This window comes from Lissotriton vulgaris, chromosome 1_1 (genome assembly GCF_964263255.1).
Source record: "Lissotriton vulgaris chromosome 1_1, aLisVul1.2, whole genome shotgun sequence".
Lineage (NCBI taxonomy): Eukaryota > Metazoa > Chordata > Amphibia > Caudata > Salamandridae > Lissotriton > Lissotriton vulgaris.
Genome location: NC_141685.1, coordinates 25,831,116 through 25,851,953, shown reverse-complemented (window position 1 = coordinate 25,851,953; position 20,838 = coordinate 25,831,116). Strand labels below are relative to the sequence as shown.

The 20,838-nt window shown below is 52.9% G+C and overlaps 1 protein-coding gene across 1 annotated transcript in view; it reads left to right on the top strand.

The window, feature by feature from the left end:
* The window catches only part of LOC147737026 (uncharacterized), a 69,381-nt gene that overhangs the window by 13,733 nt on the left and 34,810 nt on the right, over positions 1-20,838 (top strand). Inside the window, exon 2 of the mRNA XM_086959526.1 lies at positions 4,988-5,105. The gene's annotated coding sequence lies outside the window, so the exon portion shown is untranslated. The remainder of the gene's footprint in view (positions 1-4,987; positions 5,106-20,838) is intronic.

Here is a 20,838-nt window from a genome sequence, read left to right as displayed (position 1 = left end):
GCGGCTGATGGAGGAGATTGCCAAGCCGAAACACCAGGCGGAAGGGGTGTTCCCAGCTGTAGGAAATGTTGCGCTGCCTCAGCTCCGCCGTCACCGGCCGAAATGTGCGCCTTTTCTCTAGGGTAAGTGCGGCCAGGTCCTGGTATAATGCCGGGGAATGCTCGCCAAAGGTGATCTTCTCTAAGTGGCGCGCCTTGTTCAGGATTTCTTCCTTCGTCCTGAAGTCCTGCACGCACACAAGGATGTCCGGCGGGTGCGTCGCGTTGGCCCTCGGCGGGCCCGTCCGGTGGGCCCTGTCCAGCCGCACGGGGGCGTCCGCCTGACGGCCCAAGATGTGGTTGAAGAGACCCTGTGTAAACCTGAAGAGGTCCTCTGTGTCCGGGGACAATTTCACTCCTCGGATCCTAATGTTGTGCCGCCGGGAGCGGTTCTCCAAATCCTCGGCGTGTGTCTGGAGGTCCACCTGCTGGTCGTGGATGCGGGCCAGCTCCTGTCGTAGGGCCTCTATTTCGGCGTCCCGCGTGTCACTCTTCGTTTCCAGGTCTGCCACTCTCTCCCCAATGGCATCTGTGTCGCGGCGGACCTCCTTGATCTCGTCCTGGAGCTCTTTCTTTAGGGCATGGATGTCTTCCCTCAGGCCAGTGAACAGGGACTCCAGAAAGGACCGCGTGACCGGCGCCTCGGGGTCCGCTCCCCCAGGGGACGATGTGGCCACCACTTTCTTGTCCGTGACGTCCCGGGGGTTGGAGCTCGCGGGGCCATTCCGCTACCCCATGGCGGGGGGGGTGAAGAGATCTTTAATGGTACGGTCCTTTCTGGGCCTCCCGCCGGACATATCGCTCCAAAGCCCCCGGCCGTGTCCACCTGCACCCACTCCCGCTGGCCGCAGAGCGAGCCCTAGGCCTTCTGGGCGCCACTCCGGGCCCGGGGCGACCAGTGCTGCGGAAGTGGCACCTCCGCGTTCCCCCCGATCTTCTGCCCTCCTGGGCGAGCAAGGTAGCGTCGCAAGGCGCGGTGGGGGCCCCGGGGTGGCCGCAGGAACTCCGGGCCCAACGGCGAGGCGGGAAACGCTGGGCGGGAAGCCGCCTAAGATGGCGCCCGCGGTACCCCGCGCTGCCCCACCCAGAGGGCGAGAGCGCAGCAGGTCGCCAGGGGCCGCGACTGGGAGCGGGTGGCCGCCGGTGCAAGTGTCTCCAGAGTCCGCGCCACCGCGTCAGGCAGGGCAAGAGGTCCGGTGCGGTTCTACCACGTGTGGGGGCCCAGCGGAGCCCCTCCGTGCCCCCGGGGGCGACAGGCTACCACTTCCCCCGCCGAGGGTCGAGGCCCGCAGGTGAAGGCCAGGAGTGGGGCAGTGTTGCAGGGATAGGTCCTGCTGCAGGTCGCGGCCCCCGGCCAGGCCGGTCAGGAAGCAAGAGCTCCGCGGAGGGGGGGGGGGGGGGGGGGGGACCCGGTGCTACTGTCTCACCCCCCCCGGGACCTCCGTTCTGCTGGGTCGGGTCTGCCTCGGGTCGGGGTCACGCGCCCGTCCCCGGCACCTCACCTCTCTGTGCCTCACAGGCCCTCCAGGCGCCGCTGTCAGGTCCGGCGACGGGGACTGGCGGCAGTTCGGGTACAGGCCGTTCCGTCTCCCGGCGGGTGGTGGGCAGGTCCGCAGAAGCTTCCACGGTCAGCCGTGAGGAGCCTCGCGCGGCGCCGCGCGGGCCGGACCTGCCACCGCTGCTTCCGCTGGTCTCGATCGACCCCAGGCGGCTCCGTGGCTCCGTGGCTCCGCCCACCTCGGCCTCACTCTCGTCCTCGCCCTGGGCTCGAGGAGCGCGCCAGGCCTCAAGCGCCGTCGCCCCCGCGGCCAATCTCGGCGGGGATCAGGCTGCAGCTGGACACAGAACCGGCCCAAAGGTCGCCGCCGCAGCGTCACCGGTGTCAGGCGTTCCCTCAGGGCTATTCTCGGTCGGGCAGGTGCTGAAATTATGCTCAAGTTGGCGACCGGCGGCGGGAGCTCGGCAAGGCACGTCTGCTCACGCCGCCATCTTGGCCACGCCCCCCTATCCTTATATTTTAGCCTCCCCTGCCTCTTACTATACCCTGTACTCTATCCTGCCACCTATCCTATTGTTATTCCCTGCTCTGCCTTTTTACTCTGCCACGCACTCTCTCCTGCCACTTACACATATGCGCACACTTTACCTTTGCTTCCGCCACACTCTCCGTGCCAATACCTCTGCCCCTCACTCTCCATTAACACTTATTCTCATGCTGCACACTGCTGCATTACTCATACTGCTGCAATCTGCACACTGCTGCACGCCTCACACTGCTGCCCGCCTCACACTGCTGCCCGCCTCACACTGCTGCCCGCCTCACACTGCTGCCCGCCGCAAACACTGCTGCACGCCACACACTGCTGCACGCCACACACTGCTGCACGCCACACACTGCTGCCCGCCTCACACTGCTGCCCGCCTCACACTGCTGCCCTCCTCACACTGCTGCCCGCCGCAAACACTGCTGCACACCACACACTGCTGCACACCACACACTGCTGCACGCCACACACTGCTGCCCGCCGCAAACACTGCTGCACGCCACACACTGCTGCACGCCACATACTGCTGCACGCCACATACTGCTGCACGCCACACACTGCTGCACGCCACACACTGCTGCACGCCACACACTGCTGCCGGCCTCACACTGCTGCCGGCCTCACACTGCAGCATTACTCACACTGCTGCACGCCTCACACTGCTGCATGCCTCACACTGCTGCATTACTCATACTGCTGCATGCTGCACACTACACACTGCTGCACGCCTCACACTCCACACCACCGCTCAACTCCACACCACCGCTCAACTCCACATCACCGCTCAACTCCACATCACCGCTCAAACTCCACATCACCGCTCAACTCCACATCACCACTCCACTCCACATCACCGCTCAACTCCACATCACTGCTCAATCCACATCACCGCTCCTTCCATCCATCCCCCCACTCCATCCATCCATCCCCCCAATCCATCCATCCATCCCCCCAATCCATCCATCCATCCCCCCACTCCATCCATCCATCCCCGCACCCCATCCATCCATCCCCGCACCCAATCCATCCATCCCCGCACTCCATCCATCCATCCATCCATTCCCCCGACTCCATCCATCCCCCCTGCCCCACACTCCATCCCTCCCCGCCCCACACTGCAAATTAGTACACAGAGACAGACACTACAGGGCTGGCTGCTTTTCTAGAAAGCCACTTTTGGGTAGTTTGGGTGACAAGGGTTTGGATGTTGATGAATGTTTGTGGCAGCGTTGTTAGACTCTGTCCATGATGCTGCTTGTGCTGACCCAGGAGTGGTGCAAGTTAACGAGGACTTCACAGATGGTCTCCCCTGGGACTGGTGCTTAAGTGCTGAGGTGTTTGAGTGTGCTTGAGTGGCAGCAGAGCTAACTGTGGCTCGGGGTATGGTTATGAGACCTGATTCTTTTGTTCTGTTTGGTAAGCCAAGACCGTACTTGTTGAATATTCACCCAGTGTGAGTGGTGAGATCCGCATTGCAGGTCTGCCTGAAGTTATGATGCTGCTGACAGTAGCGTGTCTGCTAAAAGCGATGGCGTGACTGATGGAACTATAAAGCCAAATAAAAGAAAGTATTCTTCCAACACCACAGTCTTCATGACTGAGACCAGTAACACTGAAGACTCTGAGACTCACAGCAGTAATTTCTCCTTTCAGAGTGTCATTGCTGCAGATGGAGTGAAGCCAAGAAGTAAGCACATTACTAAGTTACCAACAAAGTTTAATATTTTTCAATTGCATTAACTGTTTCTCTTTTTCAGCATTTGGAAATGCGTTTTCTAGTTTTGTTGCTTTTTGTTTAGTTCTTACTTGTAGGCTGTTACCTGTGGTTTAAAGGGAACAATGTTGTAGTGTGTGACCTTAATGCTGCAGTTTTCATTTCATTACCATCATTTGCTTACCCTGGAGAATCTCCAGGGTGGAGGAGGTTTGCTGTTCCAGAGTTCTTTCTTCAGCTTCTGGGAAGTTGTCACTCTGTGGCGATCTGTGGTCCTGTTTCTCTGCTTTTCTTGTAATAGCTCTTATCAGAGCTTCATCCATCCGCCAACGATAATAAGATGCCAGGCATCACCCAGCACACAACACAGACTATGATGACCTACGTCTATCTACTTGGCGCAGTTAAAGCGCGGATAAAGTTCTCCGTACCCATCTGGCTGTGAATGTAACCTATGGGCTCAAGATGAAATGAAGAGCTTACCTCCTTCCTGAGTAGCTCAAGACTGCTGTGTGCAGACATCGGGTCTGCACACAGCAGTCTTGAGCCACTCGGGAAGGAGGTAAGCTCTCAAGCTGTCAGCACCCTGGAGTATGTATGTATAAATCAGATTATGTTGGAAGTAACCTGCAACATGGTGGCAGTCCGCACCCTGCCATCGAGTAGGATTTCCTGGGTGTGAAGGGCGGCTGATTCTGATTGGGTGCTTGATAGTTTTCCAGAAACTCATGTTCTTGTTTGTTCATGCTTATCAGTATTTAATGAAACACCCCCAGGCGTTTTATCTCTTCAGTTGACACAAGCTGAAATAAAAGTTTCTTTGTCGTTGCAAAAAAATATGAACGGCTGACGAGCCTCTGTCTGTCAAAGAATGGAAGGGCTGGGGAACTGTCATTCATCTCACTGCTAAGCAGAGCCATGTCATGCTTCATCCTGCGTCAGGCCTCTGATTTTGACCAACATCGCTTAGAACACTGGGACTTTAGAGACCATCCTTTTAATGAGAAAAACAAAACTACATGTCCCATAAGCAATAGTGGTGAAAGGTGTCACGCATGACCTGGGGCAACATCCGATTCAGCACATCCAGTTCCATTTTTTAAGTATTTCACACAATATTGAATTTATAACCTTTGTTTTTTATGGTCATGAGTCACCAGAATACTAAAAACGTGTCTTTTATTTTGAAGGTCAATTAAGTAATGGTCACCAGCTTGGAAGCTCTGTTAATTCTTCAGTATTTGTCATTGATCTCCATATGTGACTGGTTTGGGTCTGCCCCTGCATCGTTCCCGATAACTCGCACAGGTAAGGAGCTTGTAGCAGCAACATGATAACCCCATACTCGTCTGTAAGAAGTGCGCTCCGAGGCAGGTATCCGATCATTTTTGTGAAACAAGCAAGCCCCAATATCTGCTATGTACATTTGTTAAAATAAAACAATCAAATTACAGTATACTGTTCCGGAGGTTCAGTCCCAGAGTCATTATCTGTAACTGAACTAGTTACAGAACAGACACCCTAGGAAGCATGTGCTTTTAAGACAAGTTGCGTTCACTCACCTGAAGGTGACATGCTTCATCATTGGGCTATACTCCTCACCAGGCCGGCGCTACAATGCCTGGCGGGCACCACCAGAGGGCACTTTGTCGGAGATCTTTTAATAAGTACGCCGGATAAGCATAATAGGACAGAGGATGTTGTGTCATAAGATGTGAGATTGTTGAAGTCTGAATATAAGATCAACTATTGACCAGTTGCCGCAATATAGTTAATGTGATCTTCCTGGTCCATGTTGAGATTAAAAACAGTGGCAGAGAAATTGAGGAACTAATGGCCCCTATCACTGTGTGAAAGTGTCGATCACCTATGGACCTGCTGGTAAGCTGGGGTCTATACTTCAGGTCAACTTTTTTCATGCCTTGTGTAGTCATGGAGCAATCTGTTGGCATTTCATCAGGACCAAATATGGGAAAACTGGTAAATGTGACCTAATCTTCTCCACAGCGTGAGGAGCTTTGTAACTCAAAGCCCTGCACGTGCATAGGTGATAAGGTGCCTATTACCATCTTACTACCACAGGTGAGCACTCGCTAACAGAGTGCACTAGACACAGTAACCCTCCTAAAATTCAGGGCATATTGACTTGTCCAATAACGAGAACGCCGCAACAGAGGGCAACTGGTTTGAAAAGCACCTGCTTCCTAGGGTGCCTGCGTTCAGTTAGAGATAATGTCTATGGGACTGAACCAACAGAACAGTATACTGTGAGTTGATTTATATGAATAATATGTATTCTGGACTGTCATTTTCCTCAGCATCTCTTGTGCTATGTAAAATAAAACACAACACACCGGGAGGCCAACACATCTATCATACATTTAATGCAAAAATAGCAAAAGGCCAAGCAAACTAACACGTGACCATTGTCTTTGCAATGGACGAGAGCATCCACCCTAAAGCAAGTTGGAGTATATAATGCTAATGCTACACAATGTATTTTTATGCACTTTTCTCCTAATACAAGTCAATGAAACATGAACACGTGATAGAAACAGTTACTGAAACGACACTAATGAGTAGGAGGCAGGATCTTCTCTCGAGAGGAATGTGAGGAGTCCGTGAGGTGCAGATAAAAGATACACAGACAAGCTGCAGGATTCACTGTTTCTGAAAATAACACTTCTGTTTGTCAATGCTCAATTTACTACAAGATGCAGGAAAGTGTGCAGATGGACATCACTAAATACAATGGTTCTGGGCCCTAATAGAATCATATAACTTTGCAGGTTATCATTCTAGCCAACTTGAGTCAATAGTAGGACTAGTGATCATACTAACCAGCTTCAGTCAGTATTGGCCCCCTGAGACTTATTATCCTGCTAAGTAACTCCAGTCAGTAGTGACCCCTGTACCTTAAATCCTGCTAATATTCACAACCAGAGGTTAACTCTACTGCCAACCAGTTCCAGTCAATATTGACATGTATTGTTACCCTGCTGGTAATGAATACCAGAGGCCAGCGTTGTTGCTAGCCAGCTCCAGTCACCAGTGCCCGTCACATATTATCCTCAATAGGATCAATGCCCAAGGCCTGTGCAGCTGCTAACCTTCCCTAGTCAGTAGTGACCTCCCAGACCTGTTATTCTGCATATAATCAGCAAGGCTTCGGCCCTAATAAAACTCACCCCCACATCCTTACCGTATAATAGCAATGTAATTAATTTACTTACATTATACGGTAGGTACCGCACACACGATCCCAAAAACAAAGAAAATCAAAATTTGCCTAACTGTTCAGCACTCCACCTTGTCAAAAATGACCAAATCACACCAAGCACTATAGCCTGCCACATCACATGGCACACTCAGCCACAACATGACAAGATATCACAGAAGGGATTTGGGGCCATTAATCCTCTTTTCGAGGCTTGTGTGCTGTAGATGCACATGCTTTACATACTCCTGCCATCTTGTGTTGGGTCAGGATGTTTGAAAGTTGTTTTTCTTTGAAGAAGTCTTTCCAATCACGAGGTAAGGTGACTTCACCTTTCAGTGATCGTGCGCATGGGCATCGACTCCATTGTAAGATTGTTTTTTACCCCAAACAGGTTTGAATGTGTATTGCTGCGCCCCGAAACGCTCTTTGGGTTCCCTGCAGTGCACTCTACCCTCAACAGTATTGTTTCAGTACCCGTTTCCCTGTTCTTCGTGTTTCAAATAGATCGACAAACTCCATTTTCGATAGAAAACCTTGTGGGCAACCGTCGGGCCTTGCTGCGTAGGGCCAGCGATCTGCATATGGAACGGACTCCATTCCATTTCTGTCCTGGGTGCCACGCCAAGTACCCTCGCACCTACCTACATCAAGTTAGTAACTTGTGCCTCTCTCCAGCGTACAAGGAGGAAGACTGTGACGCTTGTAAGTCGTTTCGGTCCAAGAGGACTCTACCCGATCATCAAGCTTGATGACGAGAGAGGCAGCATCAAAGCATTCAACACACTCTGGATATCTTCGGGGAAGAATCTGACCAAGACGAGATAGAAGCGTCCGCCGTAGAAGAAGAGGCCCATCTCCATGCCAGAGCGCAATCGTTGTGGCATGCTGGGGCAGCCATGTGATTGCAATTCAACGTCATGCCAGTTCCATAGGTGACTGACCAAATGTACAGGTTATCTTGCGCCCCTCTGGCATCTAAAGAGGCCTAATAAACAGCATTTGGGTGTCAGCTCAATACTTAGTTGTGTGGCATGCATCATTTCTTCGACAGCTGGTTGCCAGAAGGAGTGTATTTCATCGCAGGACCATCGTTAATGTAAGAAATCAGACCCCACAGTGTTGCTGCGCAAGCATATATCTAGAAACCATGCGTATTAGTTCATAGGCCTGTCGCCAGTCTTGACCTTCCATTGGAATGGCGGGCCCCTGTGTAGTGTCTACTGTATCTGATCGCAGGGTTCTGTAAAGATGCATAATTAGGTGTCTTCACGCTCCATACGTTAGCAGTATCTCAAGGGTTTGAGTATGCGGCGGAGTGTAACTTCCAGGTCTGGCCTTTGCCCTCCCCGCTTGGCTTCGGTGACGGCCGCCTTAGTTTACAGCCGTCGCCCACGGAGGACCTGCTTTCTCCACTGCGGGGCCCTACGGAGGCGGGTGCGGCCTTCGCTCATGCAGTGTCAACGGCTCTGGGCTTTCTGCGCATGGGTGACCCAGTTGCTCATTTCCCAGCAGACCATCTTTTGGAGGTTCTCCACCAGCGCTCTGGTGAAAGGGAGCTATTGCTATCCTTTGAGGGTTCGCTCCTTTCTTCCCTGATGGAGACCTGAGGGCGTCCCAGCCACAGGTGATCCGGTGCTCCGACACCTCCTGCACCGGCACCTTCCAGCGTCACGTGTCCTGGCGTGTCTTTCCCTCCACCCCTCTGCCCTCTGCCTCCAGTCCACTTTTGCGGACTGCTCTTCCCTCCTTGCCGCCACTGTTGTCTCCGCCATCTCGGGAGGCCCGCTGACTAGACACTTGGGGACACAACATGTTCGTCTCGACCAGCGATGCTTTGCGGGCCCTTAACACCTTATGTGTGTTGGCTAGGGCCACCTCTTCTTTGTGGGACTCGGCTGAGTCCATGGGATCCGCCGCTTCACAGGAGACTGTTTAGGTCGACTTACGGCATCATGCGTTGGATGGCCGGGAGCTAGCAGCGTTTATTCTCCGCTCCGCTCTGGAAATCTCGGGAGGTGCTGGGCCATGCCTTGGCTACCTCAGTCGCCCTCCGTCGGTAAGCTTGGCTTCGGGACAGTGTGTTCCCTGAAAATGTTCGGGAGCGGCTGGTTGATCTTCCATTTGGTGGTACTCTGTTATTCCATGCGCCGGCAGACTCCGCCATCCAGAGGTTCTTGGCAGGGCTCCATCCTCCTTCTCCTTTTCCTCCTTCTCCTTCTCCTTCTCCTTCTCCTTCTCCCCCTCAGTGACTGCTGAGTTGATCTGGTCTTGGACCTACTTTTTTTTTTCAGAACAGATTTTTATTTTGGTGTTGACAAATTGCATAACAAACACAGCACCCCGGAAATCGGAGGAGCTGTGAGCATCATAATGGCAATCACAGTAAAGCAATACGGTCAACAGTTCAAGAAAAAGAAATGCAACCAAATCCCCCCCTTCCTCCACCCTCCCACATCCCCAGCCCAGAACCCCCCCACCCCTAGCACAGCGTTGAAACAACATTCAAGTACAGAGACAAGAAGAAGCGTATTGTGTGTGTGCCTTACGGCCCGGGCCCAGCATCCAAGAGTTCCTCCACAGGCCGATCAGGTGGCGGTGGCTCCAGCCACAGTCCACGATAATCCGCCCATCGCTTCCAGATTTTATAATGTTTCCTGGGGCAGCCCCTAGCTGCGAAGATCGGGCGTTCCAGGCCCATGTAGAAGTCCAATTCCCTTTTCCACACTCCCACAAGAGGGGCCCTAGGATCCTTCCAGGCACGGGCAATGTCTCTCTTGGCCACAATAAGGCCCAGCAATAGCAGATGCCTTTTATAAATGTTTCCCCCTACCTGTTCCATAACATGAAGAAGACCCAGTGGAGGTGAGCGGGGGAGCTCCCAACCCGGAACCTCAGACAGGCAGTCTCACACATCAGACCAAAACCTCTGCAGCCCAGCACATGCCCATACAGTATGGAGAAAGGTGCCTACTTCTCTGCCACATCTCAAGCAATCTGGGGATCCAATCAGGCCCGCCCTCCACAACCTTTCCCTCGTGTAGTAAGCCCTGTGAAGGTACTTGAACTGAATGAACCGTAGACGTACCGCGATGGCAGCTCCTCTCGGGGCCTCAAGTGCTTCCCTCCAGTCCTCCTCCTCAAGTGGACCAACATCCCTTTCCCATTTATCTCGTAGTCCATCTAGGGAGGTCGAGCAATGCGTCACCAGTGTTTGATATATAGTGGATATTTTTTTACTGTCCAGCTTCCCCATGAATACCTTGGCCTCCAGTGGGCTGAATTTCGGCAAGGAGTCCGAACCCCTCAGGGTGGGTGTGATGGCGTGTCTAAGTTGTAGGTACTTAAAAAACTGGGTCTGGGGCATATCATATTCCTCACGTAGTTCCTGGAACGACTTTAGGGCAGTGCCCCTGACGACGTGTTCCAGGGCCGATATTCCAATTGCATCCCAGTCCCTAAACCCCGGGAGGGATGCCAATGAGGGTAAGAGCCCATTTCGCCAAAGAGGAGTCTCCCTTGTGAGTTTGTTCCACCACCCCATACGGCGAAGGGCGCCACGCCATACACGATATACCGTCTGTGTGACCACTGGGAGGCTTCGTCGCCTAGGCGCTGAGTAGAGTATGGTATGTAACGTGTCTGGGTCCATCAGATGCCTTTCCAGGGCATAGGCTGGATCGCTTCGGTCCCCATACCACCACTCATTTAAGATCAGAAGATGGGAGGCCTGGTAATAGGACTAGATATCCGACGTCGCCAGGCCGCCACAGTATGTGGAGAGGAAACATGTGCGCAGCGCCACTCTCGCCACTACCCCGGACCAAAGAAACTGACTAAGCGTCGAGTTGACCTGTCTGAACCACTGCGGGGAAACGGGATATGGGTGGTTTTGTAGCTGGTACAACAGGCGCGGGAGGGCCACCATCTTGAAAATGGCTGAGCGGCCATATACGTTAAGAGGCATGCGGGACCAGGTGGACATTTCCGAGCGTACACGTTCCCACACTGGCACAACATTACGCGACCAGGAGACACCGCCCAGATCAGTCAGAAACACACCCAGATATCGAAGGCCACCCATCGCTACCTGTAGTGTCTTCGCCCAGGGTCCTAGGCCACCACGCTCCCCCAACACCCACAGCACAGATTTCCGTTGGTTCAGATGGAGGCCCGATACCTCACCAAATATCCGCATTATGTCTAGGACTCGCTGCCCGACCTGTTCAGGTCCGTAAGGAAGAATAGAACATCGTCCGCATAAAGTGCAATTCTATCAGAGGGACCCGCCTGCCACTCGACACCCCGCATCTGAGCGTCAATTCTCACCCATGCTGCCAACGGCTCCATGGCCAGGGCAAATAAGTAGGGCGACAGGGGGCAGCCCTGTCTGGTGCCACGTCCTATAGGGAAGGGGGTAGATACCGCTCCAGCCACCCTCACAGACGCAGTCAAGTCAGTATACAGTAAGTATAGGTATGATAGAAAGCGGGGCCCGAGGTTTAGACGAGACAGAAGTGCGCGAAGATAGACCCAGCTCACCGAATCAAAGGCTTTATCTATGTCGGCCAGTCAGAGTGCCGCAGGAATACCTGCCGCACGGGCCGCCTCCACCACTACCTGGGCGCGCCTGATATTGTGCCGCGTTGCTCTATGTGGCATAAAGCCAGCTTGATCAGGGTGTACAAGGTCGGTTATGTACGGGAGAAGACGATTGGCCAGCGCCTTCGCTAACATTTTGGACTCAGTGTTTAAAAGCGATATAGGTCTATAGGATTCAGGCAGGTCAGGAGGCCTACCGGGCTTGCAAAATACCACTATCTCCGCATGCCGCCAGTCCCTCTGGAGCTGGCCGCCTCCAGAGCCCTACCGTAATGTGTACCGAGTTGAAGATGGAACTTCTTAAAAAATTCACTGGGAAACCCGTTCGGTCCAGGGGCCTTGCCCGTATTCAATTCCCCGAGGGCTGTTCCCAGCTCCTCAGCCGACAACGGGAGGTCGAGACTATCACGCGCCTCGTCCGAAACCGCTCGCGGCGGAAGGTCAGCAAGAAATTTATCTACGTCCTCCGCTCGGAGAAGTTCCCGGGGAGCATATTGGGCCGCGTAATACTGTGCGAACCTGGCCGCCAGAGCCGCCGGGGCTGTCACGGGTGTACCCTCCTCGTCCCGTAGGCACGGCAGAGACTGAGGGTGAAACGTGCTCTGGCAGAGTCTATACAGCATAGAGCTGGATTTATCGCCCCATTGGTAGATCCTACTTTGAGTCGCCAGCCACAACTGCCTGGCTTCAGCCAGCTGTAGGGAGGCGTATGATTGCTGCAATAGCAGTAGTTGACCAACATCCTCCTCACTCCCATCTTCATGGCAGCGTGCCTCCTGGGCACGGACCCGGTCAGCCGCCTGAGCTAAATCCTCCCCGCGTGCCCTACGGGCAGCAGCACACCACGCAATATCCACCCCTCGGAGTGTAGGTTTCAGGGCTTCCCAGAGAGTCATGGCATATATGTCAGGGTTATCATTTTCGTTCCAGTAGCGCGCAATCGCTTCCCTCATGTGCAGTTGATAGGGTTCCTTCTGCAGATGCCACGTGGAGAGACGCCACCTAAACGGCTGTCTCCGCCTATCCAGGAGTAGGTCCATTGCAACCGGGGAGTGGTCCGACAGACCTTGGGGCAAGATAGATGTGGAGCCCACCCTCCCAACCCAAGCATGAGGAACAAACAGGTAATCGATCCTAGAAAAGGACTTATGTACTGCCGAGACATATGTGTATTCACGACTTTGAGCGTGCTGGTGGCGCCACACGTCCACCCACCCCATTCCCCTCACCATGCCGTTGAGTTTAGTGGGTGTGTCCGAGAGCTGCTCGCCTCTGAGCCTGTGTCTATCCGTCCGCACATCCATCACATCGTTCCAGTCACCACCAACCACAGACATGATATCAGGCATCCCGGCCCACACACCGAACAGCCTTTCGATAAGGGCTCCTTGCAGCGGAGGCGGGGCATAAACGCTCCCAAAGAGTACTGATTCAGAGCCGATCTTACCCTGAATGAATGCATATCTTCCCTGTGTATCGAGCCATTGAGTTTCATGAATGTAGGACACCCTACGGTGTACCAAAACAGCTACACCCGAGACCCCCTCTCAAAACCAGCATGATACACCTGCTGAAAGCCATATCGCTGCAGGCTAAGGGCCTTAGTGCCCATGAGGTGAGTTTCTTGCAGCAACAAGACATCCGCCCCAACTTTCTTCCCCTGTTTGAGGATCGCCCCTCTTTTAATCCTGTCCAGCATCCCCCTCACATTCCAGCTCACAACATGTAATGAAGCCCTTTGCAGGCCATATTCAGGGGTAGTAACCGCCATCTAAGGACCGGAAAATAAACAGTTGGAGCATCCAAAGCCACACACACACATCCCGCCTCAGTAGAACAAGAAAGAACACTGTGCAAGTCAACCCCTCCCGCCAACCAACCCTCCTCAACCGCCAGCCCTCAACAAACCCCCCAACCCCCACCCCCTCCCAAGCCTCACCCACAACTACCCCACTGCCCCCCACCCCATACCTCAAAAACGTTGAAGTACCTATCGCGGTATAGGTCAATTCCTGCCCCCAACGGGAGGCCGGAGATCTACTATCCCAATGGATCCCCATGAACTCCCAACTTCAGTCCCTCGCAACCCCCCCTTAACAAACACCTCTAATATGAGGGTTGACCGCCTTAATCTCCATCTCCCCCCAACCAACCCGCATCCCGCGACCATAAAAGCCACTCGTATTTACCAGTACTAATGTTAACATAACCGTAGATCATCGCCATTCAGGCCTGCAATCACCGCAGCGCAGCCTGTACCACAGTCAATCAGTCAAATAGGCGCCCCTCGCCACTGCATTCCTCACGGATCCACTATCGGAGAGTCTGGGGGCCTAGACTCCTCTACAGCTCCTGTCTTGGCCGGCGAGCGTTTCTTGGAGCGTGAACGCCAGTTACTTCTGCTGCCTGAGCGCCGGGGCGTCCGCGGGGGCGCCGCCGAAGATGACGAGTCCGAGTCTCTAGCAGGCGGTGTGTGAGGTCTGACACGCACAGTCTCATCCGTCCAGGCAAAGACTTCTTCAGGGGAATTAAAAAAGAGAGTACGGGATTGAAAGACCACTCGTAGCCGAGCCGGATAAAGCAGAGCATATTCGATCTTGAGGCCCCGCAGGCGGGCCTTAGCGGCCACGAAGGACTGTCTTTGCTGCTGCACCAACCGCGTGTAGTCAGGAAAGATCATGATCCACTGATTGTTCCACAGGAGGGGCTCTTTCAGCTGGGCCTGCTTCAGGATCGTGTCCCGATCATGATAGTTGAGAAGCTTGGCTATCACCGGCCGTGGACGTTCACCAACTGGTGGCTTCTGAGCGAGTGCCCTATGAGCCCGCTCAATAATGAAGCAGCGGGAAAGGGACTCCGACGGGATCCAGCCCTCCAGCCACTCTGTAAGGAAGGCCTCCATGTTTCCCTTTTCACAGTCTTCCGGAAAGCGGACAAAGCGCAGGTTGTTGCGTCGAGCTCGTCCTTCGGCATCCTCGGCTCGCAGAGCTAGGCCCTTTTGTATGCCCTCCATGTTGGCCACTCTTTTCTTCAAGGCCGCCATTTCACCTTTCACACCAGTGATCCGGGTTTCTGCTTCCGTGATCCGGGCCACTGCGTTGCGCAGATCCTGCCGCAGCAGGGTCACATCGGCGCCAACAGCTCCAATCTTAGCGTCCAACGTGTCCCGGGACTGGGTGATCGCTGCCAGCAGAGTAGCGTTGTCTGGTCCAGTGGTCGACTGTCCACCCGAAGCTCCGGAGTTTCCACTCTGCCCCGTGAATTTATCAATTGTCCCTTGCTTCGAGGACCCACCACCGCTCCCGCCTCGGGTCATGGTGGACGACAGAGAGGTCAGCCCTTTGGTCGCACCTGCAGCCTCTCCACGGATCTCACCAACAGGCAGCAGGGGGTCTGGGCCACGGCCGCTGCGCACGGTTTCAAAAACTGTCTGTGGCGCCTTATTGCCTTCCGCACCAGGGCTCTCCAAATCCAGAGAAATGTAGAAAGGGCGCAGGCCACTGCTGGTTCGTCAAGTCTTCCTAGGCCGTCGCCGCCCAGCCCCGCGCCTTGCAAAGTGTCCACCTCAGGGGCCCAATGCGCTGCTAGATGAGGCCAGTACGCCGATCTGTTGCTCCCCGCCTGCTGCAACTGCCAGTATAGTAGACCTCGCAGGGCGGACGCCAAGGATCTGCACCCACCTCAAGACCAGCGCACACACCCTCTGACAGTGGGGGCCGGTGCGGTCCGATCTGACCGCCGAATCTCTGCAGGTTCCCAGCCACTCAGCAGCTCCTCGGGGCCACTGCCTTGCACCCCAGTTCACCCCCACCTCAGGGGCCTCCTCACTGGGCGTAGGGCTTCTGTCTGGGTCAGTGCTCCAACCCCCGGGCGGCCTGCCAATGTCCCGTCGGCGATCGCCGTCTATCAATATGCGGGCCCCCAGGCGCCGTACCTCCACCAACACAGGGTATCCGTAGAACGCAGCCTTCAGTCGCCACCCCTCAGGAGGGCCGGGCCCCGACTCCGCTCTGTTCCGCAGTCCGCCGTCCAACGGCGCTCACCCCGGGCTCCCTCAAAATCGAGGTCCCTGCATCACCTCGAGGGACAGGCCGCTCCGCCTCCTGGGCTGAATGCGCCCACGCCAAGTCACCGGAGCGGCTGAAATTTACGCAACAGCCACCGGACTCCCTCCACCACTCTGCCCTGTCGCGGGATGGGTGTCAGCAGGGGGGGAAGGCAGGATAATCGGTCAGTAGATGAAACGGCGGGACGGAGCTATTCTAGGCAACGTCCGCCATGTTCGCCGCCTTGGCCACGCCCCCGTCTTGGACCTACTTTTGGGCAGGTTGCCCTGGCTGTGAGGTGTGTTTTATGGTCACTCATATCCTCCTTGCTGAGACTGTGGCTTTGTTGACTGCTGGACTGCCCTGTGTTGACTGTGTGTGTTTTTGCTTGAGTTATCTGCACAGAATTGGCCCTGAGATTAGGCCTTCTGTTTTTCTCTTGGGCTGCTTGACAAGCCTTCTGCTGGTTTTTCTTTTCCCCTCGTTTTTTCCTCTGCTGCGGAAGTTTCTTCCAAAGAGGGTTCCCATGCCTTGGGACTTAACGTACCCTATGTGGGGTAGTAGTAGCTGTTATGTAGCTTGCACTCTACTAGGGAGTTATGGTTGCCTTGGAGCCTCTGCTCTCCATGGCGTTTATGTATCTTGCTGATGCTTCTTTAGGTCGTGCCGCTCGCAGCCGTCTTGTGGTCATACAGTGTCCTGATTCAAAGAGGAGAACGTACTTTCCAGAGCCAGCGAGGATTTCTCCTGGGCATATCCCATCGGGGAGTGACTGTCGCTGCTACTTACTGCCCAGCGGGTGCGGGACTGCGAGTCCCAGCAGGCGGAGCGTCGAATCCACCAGGCGCACCTGCGACTCTTCCCGCCCCCCTCCCCCTCTGCAGCAGATAACGGCTCGCGGCCCCTGCTCCGCGGGAGCCGCTCGCAGCCGTCTTGTGGTCATACAGTGTCCTGATTCAAAGAGGAGAACGTACTTTCCAGAGCCAGCGAGGATTTCTCCTGGGCATATTCCATCGGGGAGTGACTGTCGCTGCTACTTACTCCCCAGCGGGTGCGGGACCGCGAGTCCCAGCAGGCGGTGCGCCGAATCCACCAGGCGCACCTGCGACTCTTCCCGCCCCCTTCCCCCATAGCATATAGGAGTGCCTATAGCCGCGTACGCGGGACGGAGCACGGGGCAAAGCCCCGGCCAAGGGCGAGCCCGTTTGTGCCCGTTCGTGACCGGTCTAGACCGGGCCGGGCCCCCCCTCTTACTACTAACTGTTATGGTCCTCCCTCTAAATTGTATGTAATTTTGTATTACTTCTTCTAATCTCCCTTGGATATTCTGTCATTCTAAATCCATGCTCCCAGCGTTTTCTGCTTAGTATAATCGTACTCTTCTTACTATGTCGAGTAGAAGCAAAACCGCTGCTGGGGACGGACAACTTATAGGCCCCTTAGATAGTTTCTTAATTAGGGCTAACTCACTAATAGATCAATGTATCTCTATCATGGAACGTCGAGTGTCCCATGATTTAGCCTTAGCGAAAAGATCCTCTATGGGTCACATAGCTGATGTAAGAACACCTGAACAGCTCAGGAATGCTGAACGGACCGAACCGCAAGGTCAAAGACATAGCCTACCAAATATGGTAGATCTATCGGCCTCACAGCTCTCTGACTCACAACTAAGTCTGAACCTTGAAAAGTCCCCAGAACTAGTGATTCAAACCACTACAGAAAATTTAAGGCAGTTGAGAGGGAGGAGGGAGGGGGCGGTAAGGAAAAAAAGCACCAGGATCAAAAACCCCTAAAACTAACAAAACTAAAAATATCTGTAACAAGCCAGGGGAGAAACGATCGGGCACCCCCACAAGAGGAAATCAGCATAGTCACACAGCAATTGTACATCAAGCACCACACGATAACCAGGTTCCCATTAGCCTAGAATCTTTGACAGCTCCATTACAAACTAGCGATTTAGTTGAAAATAATGATAATCAACTATCAACAAAACTTGGGGACCTATTCAAATCGTTCCTTACACCAATAGAAGCTAGACTGTCGCTAATAGAAAAGCAACTATCAGAATTGACAATCCTGGTGAAAGTCAAGCCAAATTCAGGGGCACAAAAGGTCGTGGGAAACAAACAGACCCCAATCATTTCTACTGGTCAACCAATCAAAAAACCTGCAGTTCTAGGACCCATAGCTAAACCAGTTCAATCTACATTAGGAAAAAGTAATACACAACAGAAACCATCAAATCCAACCACAACCCCAAACATTATTCCAAATATCACCTTAGAACACAATAAATCGGCCCCAAAAGCACCAGCTACACATTCTAATAGGGTGGGACAGAGGACCGTTTGATGGCAGACTCCCTGTAAACATGCCACCTGAGGCCAGTCCCTTCGTAGTAGTAATGACCGGTGTACCGGAACTGGCAGACCACAATTTAGAGCCTACCTGGTCTCTAAAAAATAAGACCCAACATTGGCTTAACACGAACCATCCACTCCCACCAACCAGGTCAAGTAAAATCCTGATGGTACGAAGGGCCCCCTGGGTAGGGCATGGAAAGAAAACAATACAGGGAGATTGTGTCCTTATCACTTTTGAAGACCCCAGAGTAGTTGACTATATCTGTTCATGGGATCACGCCTGTCCTTCTTTTATCCCCCAAGATACCGTAATGGTCCTCATTACGAAAAATCTTGGTATACAGTAGGCCCTCGGCACCGGGGTGGAGATTGGGAAGAGTGGGGAGGACATCACCAGATGGATTACCACAGAGAACCATCAAGTTGGGAGGGCTGGAGCGGCATCCCAACAACAAATAGATATAGCTGTCTTGAGATGGTTGATTGACCATCACTGGTCGCTGACCCCTCTAGGCCCCAGCTAGTGCAGTCTGAGCCAAAACCTCATATAGTTGATGTGGCCAACAACGATCCTCAAGTTCTAAGTGTTGTTTTTTGGAACATTGCTGGTCTTCGCACCATGATTGAAGACGATAGTGTCCTGAACTTCCTGGGGAGGGAAACAATTATTTGCCTCCAGGAGACATGGGCTGTGTCGGAACTTCATCTCTTGGGTTTCAGGACGTACTTTTCTCCAGCCTTGGCAGGAACTATGGGCAGGCCTAAGGGAGGACTAACTATCTATATAGCAAACACCATCCAGAATGTTAGAGTAACTAAGGTAGAACTTGACACAAACTTCCAGCTTCTCTTTCTCTCTCTTTCCAGCAATGAGACTGTTATACTTGTTAATTTCTACAACAACTTAGAGGAAGGACAATTCCTGAGGGTGGTATCGAATCTCTATGAGAAATGTTCCCGTCTTAGACAGTCTAACGGAGGAAAAGGTACTGTGCACTTCCTATGGGGGGGGGGGACTTCAATCTACATCCCTGTCCACATGATGGAACCAACTGCCGCGGGATAGTAAATGAACAGGACATCCCCCTTACCCACTTCACCCATAACAATAAGTCAGGCACAGTCATGAAAGAGGTATTATTAGATCTAGACCTCCAAATAAGAAATAAAGAAACAATCTAATCTCTGATACCAATCAGCTACAGCCAACATATCTGGGGAGGGGTCACCAATCAACAGTTGATTATATTCTTTTATCAGAAGGTCTATTAAATAGAGCAAAGCATTTTGAGGTCTTACCAAATATACTAAGTGACCATTCGGCCCTTAGGATAGAACTTTCTCTAATTCACCGACAATCCCTCACCCTAACCATAGCAAAAGCATTGCACCAGAATAAATTACATATAGCACAGACAAATGGGTATACCATAAAATGGGGGAAGATAAATCCTGGACAAATTACAGAAGATCTTATAAAAGCAGCCTACCCCATATAATAAAATGTCTTGACTTAACTGTAACAGAGGAGGAAGTGTTAAGCAATTTCTCCTTAATATTAGACATCATAAAGGGGCTCATGAAGGCAAAGTCAAAATTGGAAAAATCAACCAAGAAAGGTTGGTTTAACCATAGCTGTACAGTGACAGATTCCAAATTAAAAGTGGCATTGAATAATGATATCAGAGATCCACAGTTAATTGCAAAACTTAGAAAAGAGTATACTTCTGCACGAAAGCAAAGAAAGGCCGAGCTGAAACAGGACCTGTGGGACGAACTCCACAAAAGTGCCCTAGAAAAAAACAGCGAGGCCTTCTGGAGGGTAGTCAAATCTCCATTTCTGGCTGACGACGATCTTCCAAAGATCGAAGTGGCCATTGAAGAAGAAGTCTGGGTGCCCCATTTCTCAAAAATATTTCAGAAATCGGAATTTTCAGCAGGGGCAGAGATTGTCTACCCAGCGGTTGTCTACCCGATTCCCTTAGAATTCAACATCTCTGAGGTCCTTCTGGCCCTAAAACTAAGCAAAATGGTAAAGCACCCGGTCCCGACGGGGTCCCGGTGGATATTTTTTTACACAACCATGATCTCTGGGCTCCCATACTCACCAGGGTTTACATGGCAGCCACAAAGAAAGGGTTGCTGGATTCTTGGACCAAGTCCATCATGGTCCCAATATTCAAGAAGGGAGACCGCCAGGAGGTCTCATGTAATCGCCCTATCTCATTGCTGGACTTGCTGGGAAAAGTAGCTGGTAGGGTTGTCCTTGAGCGACTCAAGCTGTGGGCTGAAGAAGGGGGTATTTTGTCGGAACTACGATTTGGCTTCAGGGAAGGCTTCGGCACAATCGAACAGGCCTTAAACCTATCCATGATCCTAGGTAAATATACACACGCAAAACAGGACAAGCTCTACATGGTCTATGTGGACCTGGCCGCAGCTTTTGATTGTGTGTCCCATTCAAAGCTGTGGTCTGTTCTAAGACAAATGGGAGTGGATCCCCCCCTTCTAGATTTTTTGAGGGAACTATACTCTAAAGCTTGCGCGAGAGTCCGCTTTGGTGTGAAGGGTGAGTTGTCTAAATCTTTTGGTGTGGAGCGTGGAGTAAGGCAAGGATGTGTTCTGGCCCCCTTTCTTTTTCCTTGTATACAAACAGCTTGGAAACGGAGCTACTGAGGGGGGGCCAGGATCTTCCGCAAGTAAAACGCCTTATTCCTGCGTGGCTCAATGCAGACGACGCCGTCATACTGGCGCGTACCCCACGTGAATTACAGACGGCCTTGTCAAGGTATGCAGACTACATGGGC